Source organism: Bos mutus, chromosome 1 (assembly GCF_027580195.1).
Source record: "Bos mutus isolate GX-2022 chromosome 1, NWIPB_WYAK_1.1, whole genome shotgun sequence".
Lineage (NCBI taxonomy): Eukaryota > Metazoa > Chordata > Mammalia > Artiodactyla > Bovidae > Bos > Bos mutus.
In genome coordinates this window covers 76,830,351-76,843,256 of record NC_091617.1, presented here as the reverse complement: position 1 = coordinate 76,843,256, position 12,906 = coordinate 76,830,351, and positions in this window count along the sequence as shown.

Here is a 12,906-nt window from a genome sequence, read left to right as displayed (position 1 = left end):
CCTCTGGTATCTTTTTTATAAGGGCACTAACTCACTAAAGAGGTCCCCACCCTCATGGCTTCATCTACCCCTAATTACCTCCCAAGGGTCACTCTTCAAATACTATCACATTGGTGATTACAGCATCAATGTATGAATTTGAGGAACTTCGAACATTCAGCTCAAAAGAAAATGCTTTGTCTTTTGGAAGAGATATTACTTTAAAATTTTATGGTGTCAAAACTTTCCTGCTATTATGATGGCCTTGCCACCAGTCTTTCCAGACTGTACATAGCATGGTCATGGCTATGCTCCCTTTCTGGTTGACTACTCTCCAGTCTTTGTGTATGTCACAGTACTTTTCTAGGCTTAACTGTTCTTCATTACCTGATACTCAAGGCCTTCACCCTGAAAATGCATACAGCCCCTATTCTTGAGTAGGGAGAGAACTGGCATTATTCAATCCTGTCATCTGCCAGCTGAACCCTGGCCTTCAAGCAATGTAATTACAATTCAGGGAACTACAGTTGGAGGTGATTTGAAACTGGGGTTTCTTACCAACTAGTTCTATGGAACTGGGCAATTCACAAAGGAATAATTTAAAATACTGATGTTGGAAAGTCAACTGCTTTGATTGATTTTTAATTTTATCCTGGAAATTATTTCCCTACTTATGAAATAATCACAATAATATCTGCCTTACCTACATTAATCAACAAATTTGTGAGAATAAAATTTAAGTAATATACATTTGTTGGCCTAAAATGAACAGACTGCTAGTTGTTTCTCAAGGAAAAATGGGTTTATTTGGGATCAATGAAGACTGCACTTCCAGGTTTGCTCTTATAGCAAGCCACATGCAAGTCCTCAGTAAAAATGGAGAGGAGAACTCTTTTAAAAAGGTGAAGAGGAATATAGCAAGGCTTCTCTGTCCATGGAATTCTCCAGGCAAGAATACTGGAGTGAGTAGCCATTCCCTTTTCCAGGGGATCTTCCAGACCCTGGGATCAAACCCGGGTCTCCTGCATTGTAAATGGATTGTTTACTGTCTGAGCCACCAAGGAAGCCCCATAGTGAACAAAGAATATCTTGGAGAAATTGAGAGTTCAAACTACAGTGACTTTTCATTGACTGAGTTGTGACAGTCTCTCATTGGCTGAGCTCTTGCCAGACAGGAAGAGGAAGTTTTTCTTCTTCCTGTTGGGCTCTACTATCTTCATAAGACATGAGGCCTCCCACTTCTGACATCCCAACTCTATTTTAATTGAGGTTTTCCTCATATATTAATTTTTACACATTAAAGTGACATAAATTAAAAAGTCAAGTACAAATGTCACTTGTGACTATTATTATAAATAAAAATGAAGAGAGAAAAGATGTTTATTTCAAAATAATATGCAGTCCCAAGTCAGTGAGAAGTACAAAGTGAAAACTGAAAATTTCCTTTGAGCAGCCAGTATACAGTTTGGGGTTCAAGTACCCCTAGAAGTACACAAAGAAGTATAAAGGGCACAGAGAATGACCAATGTTTAGTAAATCAATTTCTAAATCCTCAATATCCACATTTTTTTCCTTTCTCCATAAGAAAAGTCCAGGAGCTGAGACCTTCAGGCAGTTACCCTGTCATCCTGGCCCTTTTGTTCTGACCTTTCTCTCACTAACAACAACAAAAGATAAGGTCTCACCCATCTTTCTGTGGTGCATTGCCCCAAGGTATAAAAATCCATAAGGATACTAAAACAAAGGAATAATTTAAAATATTGATGTTGGAAAGTCAATTGCTTTGATTGATTTTTAATAACAACTGTTGAGATAATCAGAAGTAATATTTTGGCACTAAAGTCATGTTTTTAAACTTACAAATATGTTTTATTGCATGAAAGTAGAACTGAGACTACTTTCAGTTCTTTCTGAAAGTCTAAAAGACTACTTTTAGACTTTCAAGGAGAAAAATATATTACAGGAGCATATAACTCTATGAGGGCAATAGAATAATTGAAAGGAGAAAATAGAATTATATATTGTTTCCAAAAATTAAAGATGAACTTGCTAATATATTCTTTGTAAATGGGTCTGCATATCAAACTACTATTTATATCCTATTGAAATTAAGTTTTATTTAAAGGCAATGATTTTATTTACAATGTCAATGCATGCAATGCTTTTTAAAGTATGACATTTGCAACAAATCCAACTTATGACAAATTTTTTGATGTAAAATTTAAACTGCAAAAGAAGGTAACATAATTTTTCAAATTACATTGAGATATGCTTCAAAATTTTGAAGACCAATGCTTTAGTTAGTGATTTCAAAGGTTTGGTCTCCAGGCTAGCCAACAGCAGCATCAGCTGTGAATTTGTTAGGAATACAAATTCTGGAATCCCAGGGGACAACAGAGGATGAGATGGTTGGAGGGCTTCACTGACTCAATGGACATGAGTTTGAGAAAACTTGGAGATAGTGAAGGACAGGGAAGCCTGGCATGCTGCAGTTCAAGGGGTCGCAAAGAGTTGGACACAATTTAGCAACTGAACAACAACAATCTCAGACTTACTGAATCAGAAGCTCTGGAGGTGGGGCCCAGCAATCTGCATTTTAGAAAGCCCTCCAGGTGATTCTAATGCTGGCTAAATATTGACAAATCTTTTCAAACTCTTGCAGATCTCTTCCCTGGGATATTTGCCATTCTCTTCCCTTGCCTTCCCTTTTCAGTATCTCTTTTCTATGTGTGTGTTAGTCACTTAGTCATGTCCAACTCTTTGCAACCCCATCACTGTAGCCCGCTTGTTGCCTCTATCCATGGCATTCTCCAGGCAAGAGTACTGAAGTGGATTGCCATTCTCTTCTCCAGGGAATCTTCCCAACTCAGGGATTGAACCCAGGTCTCCTGCATTGCAGGCAGATTCTTTACCGTCTAAGTCACCAGGGATTTTTAGAAATATTTGTGATTTATAAAGTATCTGCCTGGGAAAAACCAGTCATGGCTATAGGCTGAAGTGTGAAGATGAGGTGATAAAGAATCTAGACTCTAAAAGCAAGTAGTTGTAGGTGCAGCCAAGCTGGCAGAATTGGGAGACCCTGAGCTCACCTCCTCCCACAGGCACATCAAATTACAAGTATTTATAAAGCCCTATCAATGAGAATGACCTGAAGACTACCAGAAAATATTTTTCTACAACTAAAGAGACAAAGAAAGAACCATAACAATATGGGTAAAAGATTCAGGGATGTGGTATAATTAAGACCCATATACCAAGAGGTGACCACAAATGGGAGGATAATCACAATTACACAAATATTCTGAAAGGAATGGGGAACCTGAGCTCCACAATGGGCTCTCCAGGCTAGGAGTCCTGCAGCCGAAAGATGAGCCCTCAGGAGGTTTGGTTTTGAAGACCAGCGGAGCTTACAAATGGGAGAACTGGAGGGTTGTAGAAAACAAAGATTCCAGTCTTAAAGGATATGCACAAAATCTCACATGCTGCCAGCAAGAAATGGTCAGAAAGTGTTTGTCACTCAGTTGTGTCTGACTCTTTGTGACCCCATGGACTGCAGCTCACCAGGCTCCTCTGTCCATGGAATTCTCCAGGCAGGAATACTGGAATGGGTTGCCATTTCTTTCTCCAGGGAATCTTCCCAAGCCAGGGATTGAACATGGTTCTCCCGCAGTGCAGGCAGACTCTTTACCTGCTGAGCCACCAGGGAAGCCCAGCACAGAGGCAATAATTTGAAAGGAACCTGAGTCAGACTCATTTACTGATCCTGAAGAGTCTTTTGGAATGGAAGGAGGCAAATGAGACTCCCTCTGGGGACATAGGCATTTTGGGGAGCTCGTTCTGTTATGAGAACACTGGTGCTGGTAAGCACCACTTTGGAGTCCTTCCTTTAGCTTATTAGCACCAGAGGCTTACACATGCATGAGATCTGGGGCATACTGGGCCCCACAACTGGCTATTCCAGGAATGGGCTGTGCCTACCAGTGCACCCACTGTAACCAGGCCTGTCGCAAGAGAAGGGCCCTCAAAGCTCACACAGGGGACACTGCTGGAGAATCTAGCTCTGGTGATCAGAAGGCAGTGTGCTTCCTTCTGTACTTAGCCATTTAAAAAAAAAAAAAAAAACTTGCCATTTACAACAATATGTATGGATAGAGGGTATTATGCTAGATGAAATAAATCAGACAAAGACAAATACCACGTTGTCACTTATATGTGGAAATCTAAAAGAAATGAAACAAAATGAACAGAGACTCATTGATACAGAGAACAAATAGATATCAGAAGTGAGGGGTTGTGGTGGGCAAAATGGGTAAACTGAAGTTTCAAACCTCCAGTTATACAGTAAAGTCCAGAGGTGTAACATATGGCACCGTAAGTATGGTCACCAATACTGTAATGACTTTGTATGGGGCAGGTGGTTGCTAGACTTATTGTGGGATCATTGTATAATGCAGACAAAGGTCAAATCACTAAGTAGAACACCTGAAACTGACATAATATTGTACATCAACTATCAGATCAGATCAGTCGCTCATTCGTGTCTGACTCTTTGCAACCCCATGAATCACAGCATGCCAGGCCTCCCTGTCCATCACCAACTCCCGGAGTTCACTCAGACTCACTTCCATCGAGTCAGTGATGCCATCCAGCCATCTCATCCTCTGTCGTCCCCTTCTCCTCTTGCCCCCAATCCCTCCCAGCATCAGAGTCTTTTCCAGTGAGTCAACTCTTCGCATGAGGTGGCCAAAGTACTGGAGTTTCAGCTTTAGCATGATTCCTTCCAAAGAAATCCCAGGGCTGATCTCCTTCAGAATGGACTGGTTGGATCTCCTTGCAGTCCAAGGGACTCTCAAGAGTCTTCTCCAACACCACAGTTCAAAAGCATCAATTCTTCGGCGCTCACCCTTCTTCGCAGTCCAACTCTCACATCCCTACATGACCACAGGAAAAACCATAGCCTTGCTGTTAAAACAGTAAATAACAAATTACACATATGTAAAATAGGGTGGTTTGGCAATCCTTTAATTCTCATAGTGTTGTTGAAAGCTGATTGAAAGATCCAATGGTTATACATCTGGTTTTTTATATAAGGTAACTGGCTAATTATTTTAAATTGTCCCTTTCAGTCATGACAGTGTGTTAGCTATTGCCTTGAGCGTTTAATCAGAGTCTTGACCATACTTTAAGGCATATGCTAATGTCATAATCAGCTAATTGGATAATGAGAGGCTACCCTCATGAGAGGATGAGAAAGCTGATTGGGCCTGGGAGAGTAAGGACAAGGCTACGCCTCCTGATACACAGTGTTTCATAGGCATATCAGTCATTCATGAGCCATTCTCTCAGGAGGAATTTCAATAGTTTCACTGCACTACCTTCACTGATGGCCTCCACTTACTATCCCGTAACTTCCAGAACTTCTGCAACAAATCCTAGTGATTAAAAAAAAAAAATACTCTCTCTTAAGCACATTTACATTGTCTTCATTTTCACCAGACACAATTATCACTGCTATCTATCCTTAACTCTTGCACATTTATTTGTCTGTTACTATGTCCTAGATACTGTACTAAACTGTTAACTATATCAATTTGGTTGATACAGCAACACTTTGGATTGTACTTGCTTTATGTCCATCTCAGAGATGAGAAATTTGAGGCAGAATAGTTAAATAACTGGTCCTTATTCACACAGGCTAAAATGTTAAGGCTAAAATATATACCTGGACAGGGCAACTTGTATGCTCACTAAATATGTATTTGAGAGACATGAATTAATTTGTATTCATTATTTAATTGCAACCTTACACCATTCTAGAATGTAGATTCTTTCATTATACCCATTTTACAAATAAGGAAACCAAGTCAAGTCAAAATCAGATCATTTGTGTTTGGCAAAGATGGAGATTGAATCTAGGCCCATCCAATTCCCAGCTCTTGCCCTTTGCCACTATGTTTCCTCCATATATTTGCTGATTCCCATGCCCAGATATGCCTCTTTAACTTAGAGAAAACAAAAAAGATCAATACATGGCCGTCTATATTGTCAAGGGTAGGCAATATGCATGTGGACAATGTTGAATATGTCAATGGCCACAGCTGAATTTTTCAGACTCTGATTTTTTCAGATTCTGTGATTCAGTGTTTTTCAGACTCTGATTCCCAACATTTCACCAAAAGCCTCATCCTGGATCCTGGGAAAATTTGACTTTTCCTTGACTTCTGTAAGCTGGATTCAGCCACAGTTTCTAGACTCCAATTTATTTCTTTCTGAGGAAAAGGAAAAGAAAAGAAAGAAAGAAAACAAAGGAAGGAAAGAAGGAAGGTAGGGAGAAGAGGGGGTGGTAAAGAAAGAAGGAGAGAAGAAAGGAAGAACTGTTCTCTTTTCCAAGATTTCTCCCTTCTTGTCCTGAATTCTGGGTATCAGTGACATGGAAACTTTGCCCCTCCCTGACATGCCATGTGCTTCCACACCTCAGTACCACTATACATACACACCTCAATACCTTCTACCCTCTTCTCCATGATTAAAATCTTCATTATCACTCAGGAATCAGTTCAAGCATTTTACTGATTATGTTCCCTTTCTACGTAGGAACTCTGTAGCACCTCACTATCACCTCTACTATGTCACTGAATCAAGCCTACCTTGACTCATTTTCTTAAAGTCCTATTCTAGACTATTAATCCCTCACAAAGAGGATTATGTGACACAGTTAAATTGAGGAAAAAATAGAATAAATCCGTTTATTAAAGGATTTGGGAACATTTGAAGATGGTTTATTAAGATTCTGATGAGGAAGTAATTTTACAGCTTTTAATAATTATCTGATTATATTAGTTTCCCAGAGATGCTATAACAAAGCATCAGACTGGGTGTCTTAAGCAACAGAAATGAATTTCCTCACAGCACTGGAGGTTAGAAGTGTAAGATGAAGGTGTTGGTATGGTTGGTTTCAGAGTTTTTTCTTCTTGATTTGTTCAGTTCAGTTCAGTCACTCAGTCATGCCCGATTTTTGCGACCTCATGGACTGCAGCACGCCAGGCCTCCCTATCCATCACCAGCTCCCAGAGTCTACCCAAACTTATGTCCATTGACTCAGTGATGTCATCCAACCATCTCAACCTCTGTCGTCCCCTTCTCCTTCTGCCTTCAATCTTTCCCAGCATCCAGGTCTTTTCCAATGAGTCAGCTATGCACATCAGGAGGCCAAAGTATTGGATTTTCAGCTTTAACATCAGTACTTCCAATGAACACTCAGGACTGATCTCCTTTAGAATGGAGTGGTTGGATCTCCTTGCAGTCCAAGGGACCCTCAAGAGTCTTCTCCAACATCATAGTTCAAAAGCATCAATTCTTCAGTGCCTAGCTTTCCTCACAGTCACATCCATACATGACCACTGGAAAAACCATAGCCTTGACTAGATGGACCTTTGTTGGCAAAGTAATGTCTCTGCTTTTGAATATGCTATCTAGGTTGGTCATAACTTTCCTTCCAAGGAGTACGCGTCTTTTAATTTCATGGCTGCAGTCACCATCTGCAGTGATTTTGGAGCCCAGAAAAATAAAGTCTGACACTGTTTCCACTGTTTCCCCATCTATTTGCATGAAGTGATGGGGCTGGATGCCATGATCTTAGGTTTCTGAATGTTGAGCTTTAAGCCAACTTTTTCACTCTCCTCTTCCACTTTCATTAAGAAGCTCTTTAGTTCTTCACTTTCTGCCATAAGGGTTGTGTCATCTACATATCTGAGGTTATTGATATTTCTCCCGGCAATCTTGATTCCAGCTTGTGCTGAAATCCAGCCCAGCGTTTCTCATGATGTATCTGCATAAAAGTTAAATAAGCAGGGTGACAATATACAGCCTTGACGTACTCCTTTTCCTATTTGGAACCAGTCTGTTGTTCCATGTCCAGTTCTAACTGTTGCTTACTGACCTGCTTACTGATCTACACTAATCTTATAGATTACTTAAGATGCAGGTCAGGTGGTCTGGTATTCCCATCTCATTAAGAATTTTCCACAGTTTGTTGTAGTCCACACAGTCAAAGGCTTTGGCATAGTCAATAAAGCAGAAATAGATGTTTTTCTGGAACTCTCTTGGTGGCTCAGAGGGTAAAGTGTCTGCCTGCAATGCATGAGACCTGGGTTTGATCCCTGGATTGGGAAGATAACCTGGAGAAGGAAATGGCAACCCACTACAATACTCTTGCCTGGAAAATCCCATGGATGGAGAAGCCTGGTAGGCTACAGTCCTTGGGGTCTCAAAGAGTCAGACACGATTGAGTGACTTCACTTTCACCTTTCACCTTTTTGGAACTTTTGTTTTCTCGATGATCCAGCAGATGGTGACAATTTGTTCTCTGGTTCCTCTGTCTTTTCTAAAACCAGCTAGAACATCTGGAAGTTCATGGTTCATGTATCGCTGAAGCCTGGCTTGGAGAATTTTGAACATTACTTTACTAGTGTGTGAGATGAGTGCAACTGTGAAGTAGTTGGAACATTTTTTGGTATTGTCTTTCTTAGGGATTGGAATGAAAACTGACCTTTTCCAGTCCTGTGGCCACTGCTGAGTTTTCCAAATTTGCTGGTATATTGCATGCAACACTTTCACAGGATCGTTTTTTTTTTTTTTTTAATGTATAGCCTCTCCTGTTCTTTTTTTTTTTTTTAGGTTTTTTTTTAATTTTATTTTTTAACTTTACAATATTGTATTGGTTTTGCCATATATCAAAATGAATCTGCCACAGGTATACATGTGTTATTTGAAATAGCTCAACTGAAATTCCATTACCTCCACAATCTTTGTTCATAGTGATGCTTCCTAAGGCCCACTTGACTTCACTTTCCAGGATGTCTGGCTCTAGGTGAGTGATCACACCATCGTGATTATCTGGGTCCTGAAGGTCTTTTTTGTACAGTTCTTCTGTGTATTCTTGCCACCTCTTCTTAATATTTTCTGCTTCTGTTAGGTCCATACCCATTTCTGTCCTTTATTGAGCCCATCTTTGCATGAAATGTTCCCTTGGTATCTCTAATTTTCTTGAAGAGATTTATAGTCTTTCCCATTCTATTATTTTCCTCTATTTCTTTGCACTGATCACTGAGGAAGGCTTTCTTATCTCTCCTTGCTATTCTTTGGAACTCTGCATTCAAATAGCTTTCCTTTTTTCTGTTGCTTTTTGCTTCTCTTCTTTTCACAGCTATCTGTAAGGCCTCCCCAGACAGCTATTTTGCTTTTTTGCATTTCTTTGCCATGGGGATGGTCTTGATCCCTGTCTCCTGTACAGTGTCACGAACCTCTGTCCGTAGTTCATCAGGCACTCTTGTCTATCAGATCTAGTCCCTTAAATCTATTTATCACTTTTACTGTATAATCATAAGGGATTTGATTTAGGTCCTACCTGAATGGTCTAGTGGTTTTCCCTACTTTCTTCAATATAAGTCTGAATTTGACAACAAGGAGTTCATGATATGAGCCACAGTCAGCTCCTGGTCTTGTTTTTGCTGACTGCATAGAGCTTCTCCATCTCTGGCTGCAAAGAATATAATCAATCTGATTTTGGTGTTGACCATCTAGTGATGTCCATGTGTAGTCTTCTCTTGTGTTGATGGAAGAGGGTGTTTGCTATGACCAGTGCGTTCTCTTGGCAAAACTCTATCAGCCTTTCCCCTGCTTCATTCTTTACTCCAAGGCCAAATTTGCCTGTTACTCCAGGTGTTTCTTGGCTTCCTACTTTTGCATTCCAGTTCCCTATAATGAAAAGGACATCTTTTTTGGGTGTTAGTTCTAAAAGGTCTTGTAGGTCTTCACAGAACCATTCAACTTCAGCTTCTTCAGCATTACTGGTCAGGGCATAGACTTGGATTACTGTGATATTGAATGGGTTGCCTTGGAAATGAACAGAGATCATTCTGTCATTTTTGAGACTGCATCTAATTACTGCATTTTGGAGTCTTTTGTTGACTATGATGACTACTCCATTTCTTCTAAGGGATTCTTGCAAGGTAGTAGATACACTGGTCATCTGAATTAAATTCACCTATTCCAGTCCATTTTAGTTTGCTGATTCCTAAAATGTTGACATTCTCTCTTGCCATCTCCTATTTGACCACTTCCAATTTGCCTTGATTCATGGACCTACCATTCCAGGTTTCTATGCAATATTGCTCTTTACAGCATTGGACCTTGCTTCCATCACCAGTCACATCAACAACTGGGTGCTGTTTTTGCCTAGGTTCTGTCTCTTCATTTTCTCTGGAGTTATTTCTCCTCTCTTCTCTGGTAGCATATTGGGCACCTTTTGACCTGGGGAATTCATCTTTCAGTGTCCTATCTTTTTGTCTGTTCATACCATTCATGGAGTTCTCAAGCCAAGAATACTAAAGTGATTTGCCATTGCCCTCTCCAGAGGACCACATTTTGTCAGAACTCTCCACCATGACCCATCTTGGGTGGCCCTACACAGCATGGTTCATAGTTTCATTGAATTAGACACAATGAACACAAACTAGTGAACACACACAGGGACAGGGGCTCTGGGTGAAGCAGACTTGGGTATGGCATAAGCCCTCTTGGAGGAGGTCACCATTCACCCCACCATAGAGCTGCAGAACTTATACAGGACTGGGAAATAGACTCTTGGAGGGCACAAACAGAGTCTTATGCACCAGGACCCAGGAGAAAGGAGTAGTGACCCCACAAGAGACAGACCCAGACTTGCCTGTGAGTGTTCAGGAGTCTCCAGTGGAGGTGCAGGTTGGTGGTGGGCTTGCTGCAGGATTGAGAGCGCTGAGTGTAGGAGTACAAGCATGGTATCTTTTGAAGGAGGTCCCATTATCTTCATTACCTCCACCATAGTTTGGCTCCAGGTGAGGAGGACTTACAAATAGCTGTGAAAAAAAAGAGAAGCAAAAAGCAAAGGAGAAAATGAAAGATATTCACATTTCAATGCACAGTTCCAAAGAATAGCAAGGAGAGATAAGAAAGCCTTCCTCAGTGATCAGTGCAAAGAAATAGAGGAAAATAATAAAATAGGTTAGACTAGAGATCTCTTCAAAAAAAAAAATTAGAGATACCAAGGGAACATTTCATGCAAAGATGGGCTCAATTAAGGACAGAAATGGTAGGGACCTAGTAGAAGCAGAAGATATTAAGAAGAGGTGGCAGGAATACACAGAAGAACTGTACAAAAAAGACCTTCACGACCCAGATAATCACGATGGTGTGATCACTCACCTAGAGCCAGACATCCTGGAATGTGAAGTCAAGTGGGCCTTAGGAAGCATCACTATGAACAAAGATAGTGGAGGTGATGGAATTTCAGTTGAGCTATTTCAAATCCTAAAAGATGATGCTGTGAAAGTGCTGCATGCAATATGCTGGCAAATTTGGAAAACTCAGCAGTGACCACAGGACTGGAAAAGGTCAGTTTGCATTCCAGTCCCAAAGAAAGGAAATGCCAAAGAATGCTCAAACTACCTCACAATTGCACTCATCTCACATGCTAGTAAAGTAATGCTCAAAATTCTCCAAGCCAGGCTTTAGCAATATGTGAACCATGAACTTCCAGATATTCAAGCTGGTTTTAGGAAAGGCAGAGGAACCAGAGATCAAATTGCCAACATCCGCTGAATCATCAAAAAAGTAAGAGAGTTCCAGAAAAACATCTATTTCTGCTTTATTGACTATGCCAAAGCCTTTGACTGTGTGGACTACAACAAACTGTGGAAAATTCTTAACGAGATGGGAATACCAGACCACCTGACCTGCATCTTAAGTAATCTGTATGCTGGTCAGTAAGCAACAGTTAGAACTGGACATGGAACAACAGACTGGTTCCAAATAGGAAAAGGAGTACGTCAAGGCTGTATACTGTCACCCTGCTTATTTAACTTTTATGCAGATACATCATGAGAAATGCTGGGCTGGATTTCAGCACAAGCTGGAATCAAGATTGCCAGGAGAAATATCAATAACCTTGGATATATAGATGACACAACCCTTATGGCAAAAAGTGAAGAAGAACTAAAGAGCCTCTTAATGAAAGTGGAAGAGGAGAGTGAAAAAGTTGGCTTAAAGCTCAACATTCAGAAACCTAAGATCATGGCATCCAGCCCCATCACTTCATGCAAATAGATGGGGAAACAGTGGAAACAGTGTCAGACTTTATTTTTCTGGGCTCCAAAATCACTGCAGATGGTCATTGCAGCCATGAAATTAGAAGACACGTACTCCTTGGAAGGAAAGTTATGACCAACCTAGACAGCATATTCAAAAGCAGAGACATTACTTTGCCAACAAAGGTCCATCTAGTCAAGGCTATGTTTTTTCAAGTGGTAATGTATGGATGTGAGAGTTGGACTGTGAAGAAAGCTGGGCGCTGAAGAATTGATGCTTTTGAACTGTGGTGTTGGAGAAGACTCTTGAGAATTCCTTGGACTGTAAGGAGATCCAACCAGTCCATCCTAAAGGAGATCAGTCCTGAATGTTCATTGAAGGGTCTGATGTTGAAGCTGAAGCTCCAGTACTTTGGCCACCTCATTGGAAGAGTTGACTCATTTGAAAAGACCCTGATGCTGGGAAAGATTGAGGGCAGGAGTAGAAAGGGATGACAGAGGATGAGATGGCTGGATGGCATCACCGAGTCAATGGACGTGAGTTTGGGTGGGCTCCGGGAGTTGGTGTTGGATGGGGAGGCCTGGCATGCTGCACTTTATGGGGTTGCAAAGAATCCGACACCACTGAGTGACTGAACTGAACTGAACTGAAATAGCAGAGAGGGAACACAGCTCCACCCATCAATAGAAAATTGTACCAAAGATTTACTGAGCATTGCCCTGCCCATCAGAATAAGACCCAGTTCCCCCTCAGTCTTTCCCACCAGGAAGTTTCCATAAGCCTCTTATCCTTCTCTATCAGAGG